Source organism: Suricata suricatta, chromosome 16 (genome assembly GCF_006229205.1).
Source record: "Suricata suricatta isolate VVHF042 chromosome 16, meerkat_22Aug2017_6uvM2_HiC, whole genome shotgun sequence".
NCBI classification, from domain to species: domain Eukaryota; kingdom Metazoa; phylum Chordata; class Mammalia; order Carnivora; family Herpestidae; genus Suricata; species Suricata suricatta.
In genome coordinates, this window is record NC_043715.1 from 35,753,098 (window position 1) to 35,770,398 (window position 17,301).

Below are 17,301 nucleotides of genomic sequence, written 5' to 3' on the forward strand. Positions count from 1 at the left end.
TGATATTCACTATTCTTTGTTTCATTTCTATTTCATTTCTTTTCATTTTATTTTTTAATAGAATACTAAATTTGGTCTTTCTTTGTTCTTACTCTAGGTTCTTCAGGTTTAAAGTTATATTTTTTATTTGAGAATTTTTCTTGTTTCTTAAGGTAGCCTTTATCACTATGAACTCTTGGAATTGCTTTGCTGCATCCTGAAAATTTTGGAAAGTTGTGTTTCTATTTTCATTTATTTCAAGGTATTTTTTGATTTCCTCTATGATGTCTTCATTAATTCAATAGTTGTTTAGTAACATGTTGTTTAGTTTCCATTTGTTTGTGTTTTTTTCAATTTTCTTTTTGTAATTGATTTCTAGTTTTATATTATTGTCATCAGAAAAATGCTTGATATGATTTTAATCTGCCCTAATTTAACACTTGTTTTCTGTCCTAATATATAATCTCTTGTGAAGAATGTTCCACGTGTGTTCTTAAGTTGTTGAATAAAATGTTCTTTCTATGTATATACATATGCCTATGCATATATGTTCATCTGGTCTAATGTTTCTTTATTGATTTTCTGTCCAGTGGTCTATCCATTGTAAGTGGTATATTAAAGTCCCCTGCAAATATTGCATTACTGTAAAATTTTCCTTTTATGTATGTTAGTATTTATTTTATATATTTAGGTGCTCCTATACTGGATGCATAAATATTTTTGGATGTACTATCCTTTGTTTGGATTGACCCCTTTATTATTATGTAATCCTCATTGTTTCTTTTTACAGTCTTTGTTTTATATTAATATTATTACCCCATTTTTCTTTTCTTTTTTTAAGTTATTTATTTATTTTGAGAGAGAGAGAATGAACAGAGGAGGGGCAGAGAGGGAGGGAGAGAGAGAATCTCAAGCAGGTTCCATGCTGTCAGTGCAGAGCCTGATGCAAGGCTCGATCCTACAAACTGTGAGATTATGACCTGAGCCAAAATGAGAGAGGAGACACAGAATCCAAAACAGGCTCCAGGCTGGCTTCAAGCTGTCATCACAGAGCCGGACACAGGGCTTGAACTCACAAACTGTGAGATCATGACCTGAGATGAAGTTGGACGCTCAACTGACTGAGCCACTCAGTCGGCCCCTAATTTCTTAATATATTCTCTCTCTCTCACTGGCTGATTTCTGTTATCCTGTCTTTCAGATTGTTGATCTGCACTTTTGTATTCTTCAGTCTGCTGCTTACTCCCTCTAGTGTATTTTTCATTTCAGTTATTGTATTCTCTAGCTCTGATTGTTTCTTTCTTCTATTTTCTAACTGTTGAAATTCTCTAATTCTGTTGAAATTTTCCTCCATTCTTATCAGTTCAATGCTCATTATCATTACTTTGAATTCTTTATCTGGTAAATTATGTAACTCTGTTTCATTAGGGTTTTCCCCCAATCCCCCTACCCACCGGGGTTTTATCTTGTTGTTTCATTTCGAATACATTCATTTGCCTTATCCTTTTGTTTGAACTTTGTGTTTTTTTTCTTTCTATGAATTAGCCAGAACATCTTCCTTTCCAAGTTTTAAAGAAGTGGCCTTATGTATGAGTGTCCCCTGTGCAGACTGTGTATGGCTGGTGGCTCTGGCAGTCTGGCTGAAACTGGAGTGGGTGCAATCTAGGGTGTCCCAGTTGGAGTTTCCATGGTTGAAGCTGGAGTGGGCATGGATCATGTAAGTTCTGGGTGCCTCACACTGAAGCTGCCTTGGGGGAACAACTAGAGCTAGTATGAGTCAAGAACCTGGGGTACACTGGAGTGCCTCTAGAAGGCTGGCTAGAGTACCTAGACCTTTCTTCCTTCCACACCGTCACAATGGAGGGGGAATGTAAAAGTTGGTGCTCATAGGTGCCTCCAACCCTGGAGAGTATTCCAGCAGTTTCCCTCCCTTTTGGTAGACACTCTTGGATTAGTAAATGTAATGTCCTTCATTGCCCTTTAAACCACTGTTTTTTTTTTCCACTGTGACCCAGAGCTCACAAGTATTCACATGAGCCCCTCTGTGATATCCCTCCCTACTGCAGGTCACTGGGTTGGGGGTAGGGTTCCACCCTTTACCATATCTTTGCTTTTTCTACCCTTCTCTATGTTGTCCCCCTATCATTTGTTGTGCAGCAACTGTTCAATCTCTCAGTTTTTCTTCAATAAGAATTGGTCTATATGTAGGTATATGTTTAGTGCATTCATGGGAGGAGGTGAGTTCAAGGTCTTCCTACACCACCATGTTGGACTGCCTCCTGAGAATCTTTTTATTTTTTAACATACACTTGCAGTGATGGTGATAGGTGGTGAGAGTTGACGTCTGTACAATTTTAGCAGCCATGACTTTGGAAGGAACCCTATTTCCATGGTCTTATCTGTCAAACATGTGGTAACACACTGGGCCACTGAATGCATTGGTTAGATAGTTTGGTGTCATGAAGACTTAGCCAATAACTTATAAAATCTACTTTCACATATAACTGTGCAATTCTTTCTGTGATGACTGCTTTTACTTCCAGAAAATCAAGATAGACCACACCATTTCTATTTAAACTCATTGAATGTTTCCTGCTCACGAGTTTGGCTTTTGGAATTTCTTGTGTAATTTTCAGTGATGAGGCTTCAGTGATGGTTTTCTTTAAGATTCATCATGACCTGTTTTCCCAATGATCCATAATGATATGGTGCTTACATTTTGTAAAAGGCTCATATTGGAGATGTCTGCTTTCTGGTATTCCATTTGGAGGGTATTTTATAAAATTTCCAGGGAGATGAGTAAAATCTCCTGGAATATGGATATATTCAAATTTGCCAGGAAAATCCATTGGAAAAATGGCTTCCAGTAATTTGAAGTAATTTAATATACTGTAAGCAAAAACCCCTTTCCAATTTGTTTCCTTATGTGGGAGAAATATCACCCAATGATTGCATTAATGTGACTGCTAAAAAACTTCCATATGTCTCCAGAAAGAACAAATGTTATTGACAGAAATTAACTTTGGTCCAGGGAGTGCATTTGACTTTCAGGTGTTTCAAAAAAGCTGTGTGTAGTTGGATCCCAAGGACCTAAAACCTGTCTACTCCAGGAGCCCTTAGTTCCATGCTGAGAAGCAGCGAAGTGGTCAATACTAGCAAAGGATGGGTGGAGATGCTTCTGGTGACAACTGAAAAGCTGATTCTTAGTGGAAGAGAAGACTCAGGAGTCAGATAGCCTAGGTTTGGATCCTGGCACAACACATATTGAACATGTACCCTTGAGAAAGTTATCTATCTTGTTGTGCATCCATTTCCTTATCTGTAAAATGTGCATAATGATAATCATATCTGCTTCTGTAAAGCTGTTGTGTGCATTCCATGCAAATGTACATCGGGCTGCATATCCTATAACAGTCAGCTGTCACTTTTCTTATTATGTCTGGACTGTAGGTCCTCTTGCCATTGCCCAGTGAACTCCACAAGTATTCAGCTATGATGCTTTAAAATGTACAAATAAGTTGCTAATTTATTCAATTTCTGTCTACACAGGGCTGGTTTTTATAATAAGACAGAAAGGCTAATTTACTTAGTGTTGAAATTTTAAAAAGCTTCTCCAGTGGGAAGGCTGGGGTGGGTGTTTCATGGAGTATCTGAGATGATGTATGTGATTTGGATAGATGGATTAGAGTGGGAGCTTGATGGACAGAAGCCAAACTACTCATCCCACCAGCTTGCCTGGGGATACAGTATTCCACAATTATGATGTACAGATCAGCTGAAGGCATTGCAGAAACAGGAGGCAGTCATCCTGATTAGCCAAGTACCACCTAGCAGAATCCTGGGAGAATATATTGATGGATGTGTTTGGTGGGGAAGACACACAGAGACATGAATGTTGCAGAGTTCAGTAAAGCCCAGTAAACTGGGTAGGGCATTAAGGGCTGTGCCATGACATGGTCACCATTGTAGCACCACAGTCCACATACTTGGCTTAAAGCAGGTGCCCAGCAATCTTCTGACTGCAAGGTAAGGTTCCTTCACTCATCCTTTCATCATTCCTCAGTGCTCAAGTACTCCTTCTGTACTCCTGACATTTCTGTCCTAAATATCTTTTAAGTCTCAGTTTATTCAAAGCTTTTCTCCTCTCTTAAGATAATTAGAATCTGAATGCTTTGAAACTGAATATGTATTGCATTGGCCTTCATTTCTGTTCTCTGACTCCCAGACTTCACTTTTTCCCCCTCTTGCTCAGCCCTGTGAGCATTTAAATTTCTTGCCTTGGGAAAGATATGATATTGTTCAGGGCATCTTCTTTGTTGCCTCCAAGAGTCAAGCATTTCTCTGTCCTTCTCTAACCCTTTGCATTTCCCCACCACATTGCTTCCCACCTGATATTTTTTCTATTTTTTGGAAATAGGTATAGACTCAGAGATGTTATAAAAATAGTATAGAGGGATATTTATCACTCAGCTGCCCCAAGTGGTAATACATAATAGAATATATATTTCCATACCTATATATCTATATCTATATATCTATATCTATATCTATATCTATATCTTTATCTATATATCAGGTACATAATTCTACATGTATACATATATTTGTGTATATATATATATATATATAACACATTCTCAAAACTAAGACATTGACATTAGCACTACATAATTAACTATTAGACTGTAGGTTTTACTTGGGTTTCACAGTTCTTGAGTACATTAATCTGCATGTATGTTTCTGTGCATGGTTCTTTGCACAGATTGATTCTGTCAATCAAATATTCTTTCCTTGACCACATTCTTGTCAGCTTTTTCTGAGTTCTTTTCAACTAGGCCCCTTTGGACATGTCCTCCAGAAACCAGTTTGTTTGTTTTTTAAAATTTTTTAAATGTTTTTATTTTTATTTTTGAGAGAGAGAGAGAGAACAAGCAGAGTAGGAGCATAGAGAGGGAGACACAGAATCAGAAGTCAGCTCCAGGCTCTGAGGTGTCAGCACAGAATCTGATATTGGGCTCAAACTCATGAACTGCAAGATCATGACCTAAGCCCAAGTTGGATGCTTAACCAAATGAGCTACCCAGGTACCCCAGTTAAGAGCCCAGTTTTAACAAGAATCCTGCTAAATTAGTTTGGCTAGAATCACCCCCCCTTCATATCTGATAACCCGTGATATCTGACCAAATTCTTATCTCCACCACCCTCCAGGTGATGTCTGATCATCCTGGCCTGACTTCAGCAAGAATTCCCCTTACCCATGACAGTTCCTCTTAGAAATTTTCCATCCACTGACCCTCTCCACTCCCTGACCCTGCTCCTTGGCTATACATTCCCACTTTTCCTTGTTAAATTTGGAGTTTAATCCAACCTCTCTCCCCTATAACAAAATACTATTTTAGTAGTCCCTGTATCTATCACAATAGTCCCCCTAAATAAAATCTGCCTTACCACTTAAACAAGTATCAAGAATGAATAATTCTTTCTTCAACAATCGAGGTACAGAACTTTCTCTCACTACCAAGAGCTCTTTCACCACAATTAGTTTCCTGTTTACTTGTCTGACTCTTTCCACAGGTTATCAGTTGACTCAGGGCAGGGTTATGTTCACCCAGGAATCTCATATGAAACAGAGTGAGTTCTCAGGAAATACAAGGTGAATAATGGGTAAATGAATATAGAGTCTTTTCTTTCTAGAATGGCTGCTGTGTATCCATCCCTATGTTGTGAGGGCCTCGGGAGCATCAAGACATGATTTTTTGCTGCCCTAATGTCTGCTGTCTGCTAAGGTCCTGGGCAAGCAAGACCAGGTAAGAAAGGCTCTATACTTCCAAACCTGGAAATTCCAGGGACAAACAATTGGGTCTGAGGCCTATCATTTAGGATAAGCCATTTTCTGTCCCTTCTGTTTGCTTTTAAGAAAACCGTTTTGGGTAACTTTTATGGCAGAGTCTCCTAAATACCAACTTGGGGTGCAACTGGGGTTCCTGAGGTTCTCAATAGCTTGAGTAAGTTATTGCTGCCTTTCAGTGCCTGACTTAACGCAAAATCTACCCTGCTTAGCACTGAAGAAAGCTGGTGATGAAAAGACACTGGATAGGCAGCTGTTAAAATAGTCATACAGCATCCTTTTTAAAGAACTATCTGTGCCTATCATGATCATACAGAATGGAGAATCTCCTCTTTGTCACCATCTCCATCCACCTCCATGTTATCAAGGTATCTTTGGATTGTATTCCTCATGGGTATATTGAAGAGTTAAGAAAATGCACCCAAGAGGAGCACTTTTTTTTAAGACTTTTGTTTTTCTTTTTTAAATTATTTTCTCCTTCTTTTGTTTATTTGTTTGCAAACTGGCATAGTTGTTTGGAAAAACTTTTTGAGCACGGATCATGTAGACAAGATGAATTTTGTCCCATAATCAAATCTATACCTGGGACAAAATTTTAACATAAGTTTAAAAGTGTTTGGCGAATAAAATTAATTGCCTCTATTAAATAAAATGCATTCTGTCCAATATAGATGTTCTGTCAACAAGACAAATGGACTCAGTAGTATAAGTATCTGTGTAGATGAAATGCATAATAATGTAATTACTTTGCCAACAAAATGCTAACTTGCTTTAATCATTCTGTTCACAACATAATGTAAAGTGACTTAGTAGGTAAAATGAATCCGCTTACAAATTGTTTTATGGTCATAATGTAGCCCTTTGGTGGAATGTGAATTGATAATAATAATTTTATGGGCACATGATTCTCCAATTAAAATGTCTTTTCACAGACAAAATGGGAGTGTTACAAATGTCTCCCAATAACTACATGCCAAGTAGCAGGAAGAAAGTGCTGTCACCTACATTAACCAAAGTCTCAATCCAAAGGCTTGAAAGCTCAAAAAGTGGTTTACTTTAGTCTAATTTGTAATTTCCTTCCCTCCCATTGAGAAGTATCTCCTTCTTGCCTTTACTGACCCAATAACAAAAATTAAATCCAGCAACAAGCCCACCAATCACTGGCTGCCATGGTTCTTCTGGGCCTTAATTGACTATGCTGTGTTGTTCATTAGAGCTAGGGCGGTTCTTCCCATTATCTAACATGCACCCCATTATCTTCAGTACAATAATTAATGCACCCAGAAAAATGAAATAAATCATTGTAATATAGTGTTTTTTTCATTTGAAAGTTGTAATGGAGGGGAAAATGTTTCTATCTGGGCTAATTGTTATAATTTCTTTTTAGTTAGATACAATGCCCCTCAATGGCTGATCAGTTGGACTTGATTGCCTTTCAGGCATGACTTAGGCCTGGCTCTGGACCTGGATTGGGAAAGAAATTCCCTTGTTTTCTAGTAAAACAATTTTTTGGAAGGGATTACTCTTGTTCTTTCAGCCCGGTGAGCCATGTCTCTCTGGCTACAGTGATTCAATCCGGTATAGAGACATGATTAGTAGGTCCGCTTCCAGGTGATGGCTAGATAATTGATGGTCAGCTTGCTGTGCTGGGTGGGATCTGGACTACCCCATGGCTAAAGCCTTGCTCTGCCTTGACCGTACTGTGTGCCCAATGCTACCACAGAATTAAGGCAGGTGCTTGGGGCAAATACTGCATCTACCCGTAAACAAGCTCATTAGTCAAAGCCTTTATAAGAATGAGCAAAGAGTAGCAGTAAATGTCTCTCCCTTCACTGCCCTGTGGCCTTGTTCCCTAGGATTGGCCCCATGATTCTTTCAATAGCTGATGTTATCAGATCTACAGTCACCCCTCCACTCTCCACCTCCCACCCCAAAGAATAGGAGCAGGTGGGAGGGCAAGAGGTGGATAGGAAGCTAAATTGACTCAGGGAAATCTGTTACATGTATAATCTTATTTAATTATCACAATAATCCAGTGAGATAATCACTGTTGTCATCTGTATCTTAAAGGTGAAAAAACAAAAACCCAGAAAAGTTAAGTAGCCTGCCCAAAATGTATAGTTAGTTAGCATCAGAACCCAGGTTGTGATGAATTCCAAGTCTCTATTTTCTCTCCAGATATGCTGCATTTAACAAGATATTCTCAAATAGAGATCAACTTTTACCTTCTCATTCTTTCTTTAGTCATTTTTTAAGGCAACTATCACTTGCCAGAGATGATGGATACAAAGATGATCAGGACAGAATCTGGTATTTGAGAAGTTCAGAGGCAGCAAGAAGATGGAGGGGGCACTCAGGGAAATATGTAATTTTAGTACAGAATATCTTTGTAAATTTGGTTCTCCTAAGCAAGATGAATTTTCAAAACTAAAGAGAAGAAAAATATAGTACTTGTCAAGGAATCATATTATAAAATGTGATCATTGGGGTGCCTGGGTGGCTCAGTCGGTTGAGCGTCTGGCTTCGGCTCAGGTCATGATCTCAAGTTTCATGGGTTCGAACCCTGCATCAGGCTCTGTGCTGACAGCTAGCTCAGAGCTTGGAGACTGCTTCGTATTCTGTGTCTCCATCTCTCTCTCACCCTCTCCTGCTCGCACTCTCTCTCTTTCTGTCTCTCAAAAATAAATAAAGAACATTAAAAAAATTAAAAATATAAAATATGATCATCAACTCTTAATTTCTTTTCAGTTGATTTGAAACAATGGAATTCTGCAGAATTTTAGCAAATACTTAATTGTGTCAAAATTCAGAATTCCTGGAAGTTGATAAAAACAAGCTCTTAGAAAATTAGAGAATCTTTACAATGGCATGAGTCTTGTGAGCTTCTCCTTCTCAAGTCATCTTCTCTGGGCTTTGGTTGAGTGGATCCATTAAAAGACAGGAGAGGTGACCAATGGGACCTAATAAAGCCTCCTGAGCCAGGTTCTCTTTTGTTCATATTTGGGTTTTCTGGCAAAAATTCCTTGGGGGTGTATAAAATTTTTAATGTATTTTTTGTTTGTTTGAGAATAAAGAGATATAAACTTTTAGTGTATTAATATGCAGACACACAATACTTTTAATTTTTTGAAATTAGATAACATTCTTGGCCTTAGCCAATAACCTTAGCCTTTGCTGATTTACAGGTGCGATTTCAGCAAATGTGAAAAAAAATGTACAAATACAGAAGGAGAATGGAAACCTATTTTCCTATTAAGCTGAGCAGAAGTAATAAATAGGTGAATAAAACCCAAGTTCCTGTCTCTGAAAAGTCATTTCAAGTTCCACTCAGCTCAATAGAGAATGCTGCACAATTCAGTTCTGAACTTCTGTGAAAGCTGAACATAGGAATGTGGCTGTTGAACACTCAGATGAACTTGTGTGCATGACTCAAACTGAAAAGTTAACCAAATTGATTATAACACCGATCAGCAGGACAAGAGGAAGTGTGAGCCTGGTGAAGGGCGGGCTTCTTCACAGTGCAGTGTGGCCCTATTCTGTAGCAAATGCTTCCTTTGTCTTGATTTACTATTTTCAACAGTCAGAACTTAACTTGGGAAAAATAACGTAGAAAATAACACCCAGTGTGGTTGGTGTCTCTGCTTGCAAGGTGCCAACCGTATCCAGGCAGGGCCAAACTCAAGAAAGAATGATTTCATTTTGTCCACTTTCAAAGACTGGTTTGAAGCACCAAAAAATCCTGCTTTTATGTGTTTGTTTTCACTAATAAGGAGATGATTAAAGTCCATGTTTTCCTTTTTGATTCATAGGTTAAATATGTGTAATTAATTCTGTTGTTTGAGCCTCATGATGAAATAATTTTAGTATTGAAGTTTTTTCTTTTATGGTGTTTTTATTAATTTGTTCCAATTAACTTTATTTATCCAGCCCAGTGATAACTGAATTTTCATCATATACTTCATTAGTAAATCCTTTTCATCATGCCTCTCCCTCCATATACTAATATTTATTCTTAAATTATAAGTATGTCCTATCTTTAGCTAATATCTCAGGACACAATTGGCCCTTAGGGGGAGGCTTATCATTAATGACCATACATACAAAATATTTTGAGTGTTCTGTTTGTTTTTGTAGACTTTTAAAAATATAGTCTATTGTTAATTTGGTTTCCATATAACATCCATTGCTCATCTCATCAAGTGCCTAACTCAATGCCCATCACCCACTTTCCCCTTTCCTCAACCCCCATCCACCTTCAGTTTGTTCTCAGTATTTCAGAGTCTCTATGGTTCATCTCCTTCCCTCTCTGTAACTCTTTCCCCATTTCCTCCCCCATGGTCCTCTGTAAAGTTTCTCCAGGTCCACATATGAGGGAAAACATATGGTATCTATCTTTCTCTGCCTGACTTATTTCACTTAGCATAATGCTCTCCAGATCCACCCACGTTGCTTAAAAAATGAGATTTCATTCTTTGTCACTGCCAAGCATTGTATGTATAAACCACATCTTCTTTATCCATTCATCAGGTGATGGACATTTAAGTTCTTTCCATGATTTGATCATTGTTGAAATTGCTACTATAAACATTGGAGTACATGTGCCCCTATGCATCAGCACTCCTGTATCCGTTGGGAAAATCCCTAGCAGTGCTATTGCTGGGTCCTAGGGGTTCTATTTTTAATTTTTGAGGAACCTCCACACTGTTTTCCAGAGCTGATTCTCTATGAGCATTTGAGCTTGTGAATACGGGTCCATAATAATGCAAAGACTATTTCTAGTGTGTTTAGTCTCCTTCCAGAAAAGGCAGTGTGGCCCAGCTAAGCTGCCACTGACCATGGAAACAAAATGTTTAATTTCACATTTAGGTCTGGTGTAACTTTCAGAAGTTCACCAAAACTCAATTCCGCAGACATCATAGTTGTAAAATGAAACAAGTTATTCTTTAGACAGTTGTTTGGAAATTAAATGAGATGATGTGTTATAAATTGCTATGTATAGTGTCACAGACTAGGAATGATAACATTAAAAACCACAACAACCTATTATTTTATATGCAATAAAACGAGTAAAGAAAACCTAAACTGTTTTCATAATTGCCTCCAACAAGAAGGGTTTTTTTTTTTTAATTTGGCCTCAAGAATAGAAGGAAGATAGAAAATGAGAAAAGAGTATAAAAGTTTTTTAAGGGGGCACTGGGTGGCTCAGTCGGTTAAGCATCTGGCTTCAGCTCAGGTCATGATCTCACAGTTCATGGGTTTGAGCCCCGCGTCGGGCTCTGTGCTGACAGCTAGCTCAGAGCCTAGAGCCTGCTTCTGATTCTGTGTCTCCCTCTCTTTCTGACCCTCCCCTCCTCACGCTGTCTCTCTCTGTCTCTCAAAAATAAATAAAAAACATTTTAAAAAGTTTTTAGAGGAGCTTGAATTTTTTTTGAAACAGCAATACAGTGGAGGGTTTGTACTTTTGCCATTAATAAGCACAAGGAGTCAGTAAGCAGAGGCAGCTGAGGTGGGAGATCCTCCCCGGGCCTGATGTGGGCTTTTGTCACCGCATTGTATTCTCAGTATTCCGGTTGGCTGGCAGGCAGTCTGTCAATCCAACAAGCATTGGTTACTGGGCAGTTTATTATTAAGGAGAGTGCGTATAGTTTCAGGACATGTATGAAACTACCTAGACCCTAAAAGAAATTTGACTCTGGTTGAGTGAGAATGTTAGCATTCAAAGAAGTGGATGACATTGATACTGGTTCTGTTTGATCTATTAAAAAACAAATGATTTGAAATTGTGTTTGTAAGTAAAAAGTGATTGAATATTGGCAATTTCATGTTTCCAACTTAGTATGTTAGGCTGCTATAAAAGAATACCATAGAGTAGGTGTCTTTTAAATAATAGCAACTTATTTTTCACATTTCAGAGCCTGGCAGATTTGGTGCCTGGTGAGAGCCCACTTCCTGTTTCAAAGCAGCCGTCTCGTTTGCTATGTCCCCATATGGTGGAAGGTGTGAGGCATCCCTCTGGAGTCTCTTTTATAAGCGTACTAGTACGATTCAAGAGAGCTCTACCCTCATGACCGAATCACCTCCCAAATATCCTATCTCCCAACCCCATCTCACTGAAAATTAGGGTTCCAACACAAGAATTTTGAGGGAAGAGTGACCTAGGAAGAAATAAATCTGAATCAAATCTGGTATCTGCCTTCTAGATGCTTTCAAAACCAATCCTGCTCAGGGCCAGCCAGCCACGAGAAGGCCCATAACCAAGCTTAGCAATCACAGGGGCAGAGGTTAATCTTGTCTGGGATAATCTGGGAAGGTCTGTTGGAGGAAGTAAACTATGAATTGGGCCTTAAAAGCAGATCAGAAGTATGGGACAGAGCTAGGTGATGGTGGTGACGGAAAACATGTTTCTCCTTTAAATCTTATTATGAGATGCTAAATACGTTCATTTCTGTTGTCTGGCTTAGCAATGCCTAAGTCCACAGGGCCTGGGAACATCTGAAAGAAAATAGGAACAGTTTCAGTTAACTATCCTATATGTTAAGTCTGTGTGGGAGAACATCTTTATGTTTGTCAACATATGAATATTAATATTAAAGTAAAAATTGTGGTGGACAGTGTTGTGGGGTGATTACAAAAAGACCACCAACACCGAATAGAAGCTAGGCATAATTTTATTCACAGCCACATGCTTTTATTTCAGCCGGGCAAAACTGATCTCCCTGGTGTTACAGAGCAGAGAAGGACCCCCAACAAAGGCAGCAGTGAGACTATGTGGACAGAACACCTCATCATTTAGTTAACCGATTAGAATCCATAGCCAATTACATTGTAATACACAAACGCCATCTTTGGCGGGAACCTACCCCTTCAAGTTTCTTTGTCCCTTTAAAATGACCAATCATAGTTAGACATATAAGATATGGCAAGATGGGGACGATGTCTCACCAGTTAACTCTGTCTTTGCCAGGTCTTAGTAAAAAGGGTGGGGTTGTGCTAGCAAGCAGGAGGAAGTTACACCTTCTAACTAACAGTTTTAGCAGTCACCACGCAGTTAGTCAGAACAGTGAATGGGGAGATGCATTCACAAAGCAACTTACAGAAGCCAAAACAGCCGGTTTTACTCAGGTTTGTTAACCTACAACAGACTGTAGTGACCAGGAGGGAGGTACAGACTGACTGAGAAATAAATCATATTCCTCTATCAATTATAGAGAGAAATATATGGAGAACTCTCTCTATATAGTTATACTATGTTATAGTATAATATAAACAAATTCACATTTTCATTTGCTTCCCTTTCCCCCCAACACTTAATCTTTAGGATTGGCAGCATAGAAGGGATCTTAGCTTTGTTTTTGTCTTACAGTTTGAGATGTGGCTGTGACTTAACTTTTTCATTTTGATTATAACTAAAAATGACTCATGTTCATTTCCATCTCAGCAGCCAGGAATCACTTTGATTGTATCTTCATTTTTTGTATCATTTTCCACTGGGGGTTGTTACCAGAACTCTAGCAAGAATGGTAATTTGTTAGAGTATGAGAAAATGTCTATAAATCCTTAAGGACTTGTCGTATTAGAAAGAATTTAACTGCATGATATGGGCAAAAAGTTGTAGAATCAATGATAAGAATAAATAAGGAACAGCGGGTGGTCTAAATTGATATTGACATTGCACAATGCCAGCTGTCTCTACCCAATTATACCTGGCCTAACCCTGGAGGGATGCCAAAGATCACTTATATTGTGTCAAGAGAAGAGTTTGAAGAGTATCAATTTTGAATATATTGTATATTAGTTACTTTTGTGTATCTAGGTAGAAATAGATGTCCCCAAACTATGATTCATATTTTAGCTTCAGATTTCTTAAACTCATGGAGATTTTCTTTGAAAGCAGATGGGGATTTCAGACAAAACGAGGCCATCATTGGTAATGTACTTAGTGCCGTCAAAATAAATCTGTGGTGAGATTTCTAGGCAGATTGACTTTTTTTGAAAAAAATTAGTTTCCAGTTGTAAAGAATGATGGTACAGAGAACCTGGGGAAGGATTCCTCTGATAATTTTAGAAAGGAATGTGTAATTCTAGTCATTCATTAAGACCCTCTGAAATGAAAGCCCTGCCTACCTGTCTGGGAGGATGTTGATTAGGAATCTCTGGACCCTTTAGGGCTGGCTGTGATACCAGTATGAACTGCACAAATTGAGAATGACTTTGATATGGCTGTGGGTCAATTTTTCTGCTTTCATATGTTTAATTGAGGAGTAACCTGCCAGAAAGGCAAAGATTCAGCTTGGCAATTGGTAAGTTAAAAAGTATTTTTATTTTGCTGATACCCCTCAATTCTGATCTCCTTGGTAATCTGCTCAGTTGTAAAGCAGACCATTTCATCTACTGGGAGTGGAAAACAAACCTGTCTGTCACATTTGATAGCAGCTCGAAATTAGTGGTGAATTAGATTTCAAATTAGGTGGTCATCATGTGAATGATCAGATTGCACAGACTTTTCATTCAAAGCAATGAACTTTCCATTGGATTTATGAGATGAGGATGAGACAATGTGTCTCCAGATCTTGGAATTACTGTTTGATAGAATACTCATTTCCCATTTGTGTTTCATTTTTTCTTCTGCAGTTTGTTTATCATCTGCCTATTTTATAGGATGGGGCTCCTTGAAACATTTACTGAAGGGCTGTGTTCTGTGTGGAAACTTTTCCTGGGGGCACTGCAAGTCAGAGGTCATCGAAACCCTATTCTTCCTTTTGGCTGTGGGGAAATGGACATTAGGTGTCCAGCCACAATGAAGTCTTATGAGAATAGCAAACAGTAATATGGATGAAAATTAAAGTTTCTAAAAGCACAGATCCTCTAGATTCTCCTTCCTGTATCGTTTATTTTTTAATGTGAGGAATTTGTGATGAATTAACCTTTCTTCAGTATTTTTACAATTACCACTTGATGCTGATCCTCATTAAAAGGTTAGTGCTGTTAATGGATGGGGTTGTGTAAATCCTCAGAGAAGTTGTCTGTGAGCAGTTTAGGCAGCCAAACCTGGGCCACAGAGCTCTCTAGATCCTTGAGAAGAAAACGGGGTTTTTTGTTTGTTTGTTTGTTTTATTGATGTATAAGTCATATCTAGTGTTTTATACAATGATTCAACAATTCTGCACACTACTCAGTGTTCATCATGGTGTACTCTTAACCTCTTTTATCTCTTTCACCCACTCCTCTACCCACCTCCCCCCTGGTAACCATCAGTTTGTTCTCTGTATTCAAGAGTCTGCTTTTTTGTCTCTTTTTTTCTTTGTTTCTTGAATCCCACATATGAGAGAAATCGTAAGGCATTTGTCTTTCTCTGTCTGATTTTTTCATGAGCATTGTAGCATATGAACCCTATAGGTTCATCCATGTTGTTGCAAATGGCAGGATTTCATTCTTTTTAGGGCTGAGTAGTAGACCATTGTCTGTGTGTGTGTATGTGTGTGCATGTGCGTGTGCGTGTGTGTGTGTGTGTGTGTGTGTGTTAGATGGACACTTGGGTTGCTTCCACAGTTTGGCTATTTTAAATAATGCTGTAATAAATATAGGAGTGCACAAACTGTTTTTGAACTAGTGTTTTTGTTTTCTTTGGGTAAGTAGCCAGTAGTAAAATTACTGGATCATATGGCAATTCTATTTTTAGTTTTTTTAATCAGCACACATTATTTATTGATATCTTGTACATTATACACAATAACCTTGATAATATGTGGCATTGAATACAAAATGTATATTCTCCAAACTCATAGTTTAAATGGCTACAAAGAAAACTAACTTTCCTTTCCTAGGATCACAATTTAATTGATGTGCATATTTCTTGATGACTAATAATAGATCCTTGGATGTGATTTCTGTTTGTTATCTTATTGTTATTTTTAGTTTTTGAGAAAACTTCATTTTATTTTCCACAGTGGCTGCACCAATTTGCATTCCCACCAAAGTGCATAAGGGTTCTTTTTTCTCCATACACTGGCAACACTTGTTTCTTGTGCTTTTGCATTTAGCCCTTCTGATAGTTGTGAGAATAATTTTTTTTTTCCTGGTGTGTGTATATATGGAGAAGGAGGGGGAGAAACCATAGGTATTTTTTGAAGAAGCAGAGGGAACTCCCCATCCTAGTCTGTGAGCGGTTTTAGATCTACTTGGGAACACATAACACCCCTTTCTGGTTCCATGTTTATACCAGAAGTGTTAGATCAAAGTGGTTATCTCTGGGTTCCATTCCAGTCTTATTTCCTAGGAAATTAATGTTTAAGAGACAGAGCTGGAGAGTCTCAGAAGTTACTGGTGGCCAAGTCAAGGAAAAAAGAGCTAGCTGATGGCAGGCTCAGAGAGGATTTTAAGTAAAAGAGTCCAGCACTTTGCCCCAGGACCTGAGTCCAAGCCTCATGCTGTTCATCCCTAATTCATAACCTTAAGCCCAGCATGAGTCCAGCCATGTAGTATGATTTAATTCATGAAAAATAAAATTAAGGAACTTATTGAGGAAATATTTTCTTGCTAGTCCTAACCAGTGTTGTGGCAATAATGATACTATTATTACTATTTGACATATTACTGAAAATGATACTATTATTATTATTACTTGACATACTACTGAAAAACTACTCTGGGCCAAGCCCTGAGCTAGGTACTTTACATGCATTATCTGGTTTAATCTTTACACATGTAACATCTATAAAATTATTAGAAGCCATTTTTTTTCTCTCCATAATGAAATACAGGCTTAAAAGGTTTGAGCCAGTAGCCTGGGTCACATAACTGATACATAAAGAACTAGAAGGAACCAAAACACAGAGACCATGCATGCTTCTAATCATTCTCTACTTGCCATGTCTTGAACTTCCTACTGGGGTTGCTCATACTCAGTGATTTCCACTTATCTGTGATGCAAGCTGCATGACAGCAGATGCACTGCTGTGCCTCCAGAATCTGGTGCAGTGCATGGGGCAAAACATGTATTCATTAATGCCTATTGACTGGATGTTGGAGGAATGCGGACTCCTGTAGCACAGGAGGATCCCATTAGCCATGGTTGTCCTGGAAGATCCTGCCTCTCTGCCTTATTTGGAGACAGATCTCTCCCTATAACAGAAACTGTTATGTCCCTCCCAGAACTCTTTTATTTGGTCAGCTTACCCATTTCCAATCTTCTGTTTATGTTGGTGAGTAATGGCTCTCACCTGCACCCTTTTCAGGAGCCTATTTTCAGCTGATAGAAGCTGTCCTGTCTACTGAGGTCTGAAAATTAGGTATTGGCCACTCCTACCATCCTTCAAGGAGACAGACTTAGCAATCCGTGGTGGAATTCACATTCTATAGGACCCACACAGCATCAGGTTAAAGATAGACTTCTGAAAATAAATCATTGCTTTTCTTCTCCTTTTCTCATTTCCTAACATCCTCCTGAGCATATTCCTCAGTAAATGACTTATACA

At 38.4% G+C, this 17,301-nt stretch overlaps 1 long non-coding RNA gene across 3 annotated transcripts in view; it reads left to right on the forward strand.

Annotated features, from left to right (window-relative positions):
* Positions 1-17,301, forward strand: part of LOC115281073 — a 90,544-nt gene that overhangs the window by 50,775 nt on the left and 22,468 nt on the right. Inside the window, exons 2-3 of one of the 3 annotated variants that reach the window (XR_003904057.1) lie at positions 5,674-5,786; positions 9,013-9,099. This is a non-coding gene — a long non-coding RNA (uncharacterized LOC115281073). Of the gene's footprint in view, positions 1-3,984; positions 4,006-5,673; positions 5,787-9,012; positions 9,100-17,301 lie in introns of those variants that run through there. The other 2 variants (XR_003904056.1, XR_003904055.1) reach the window with 2 other exon arrangements.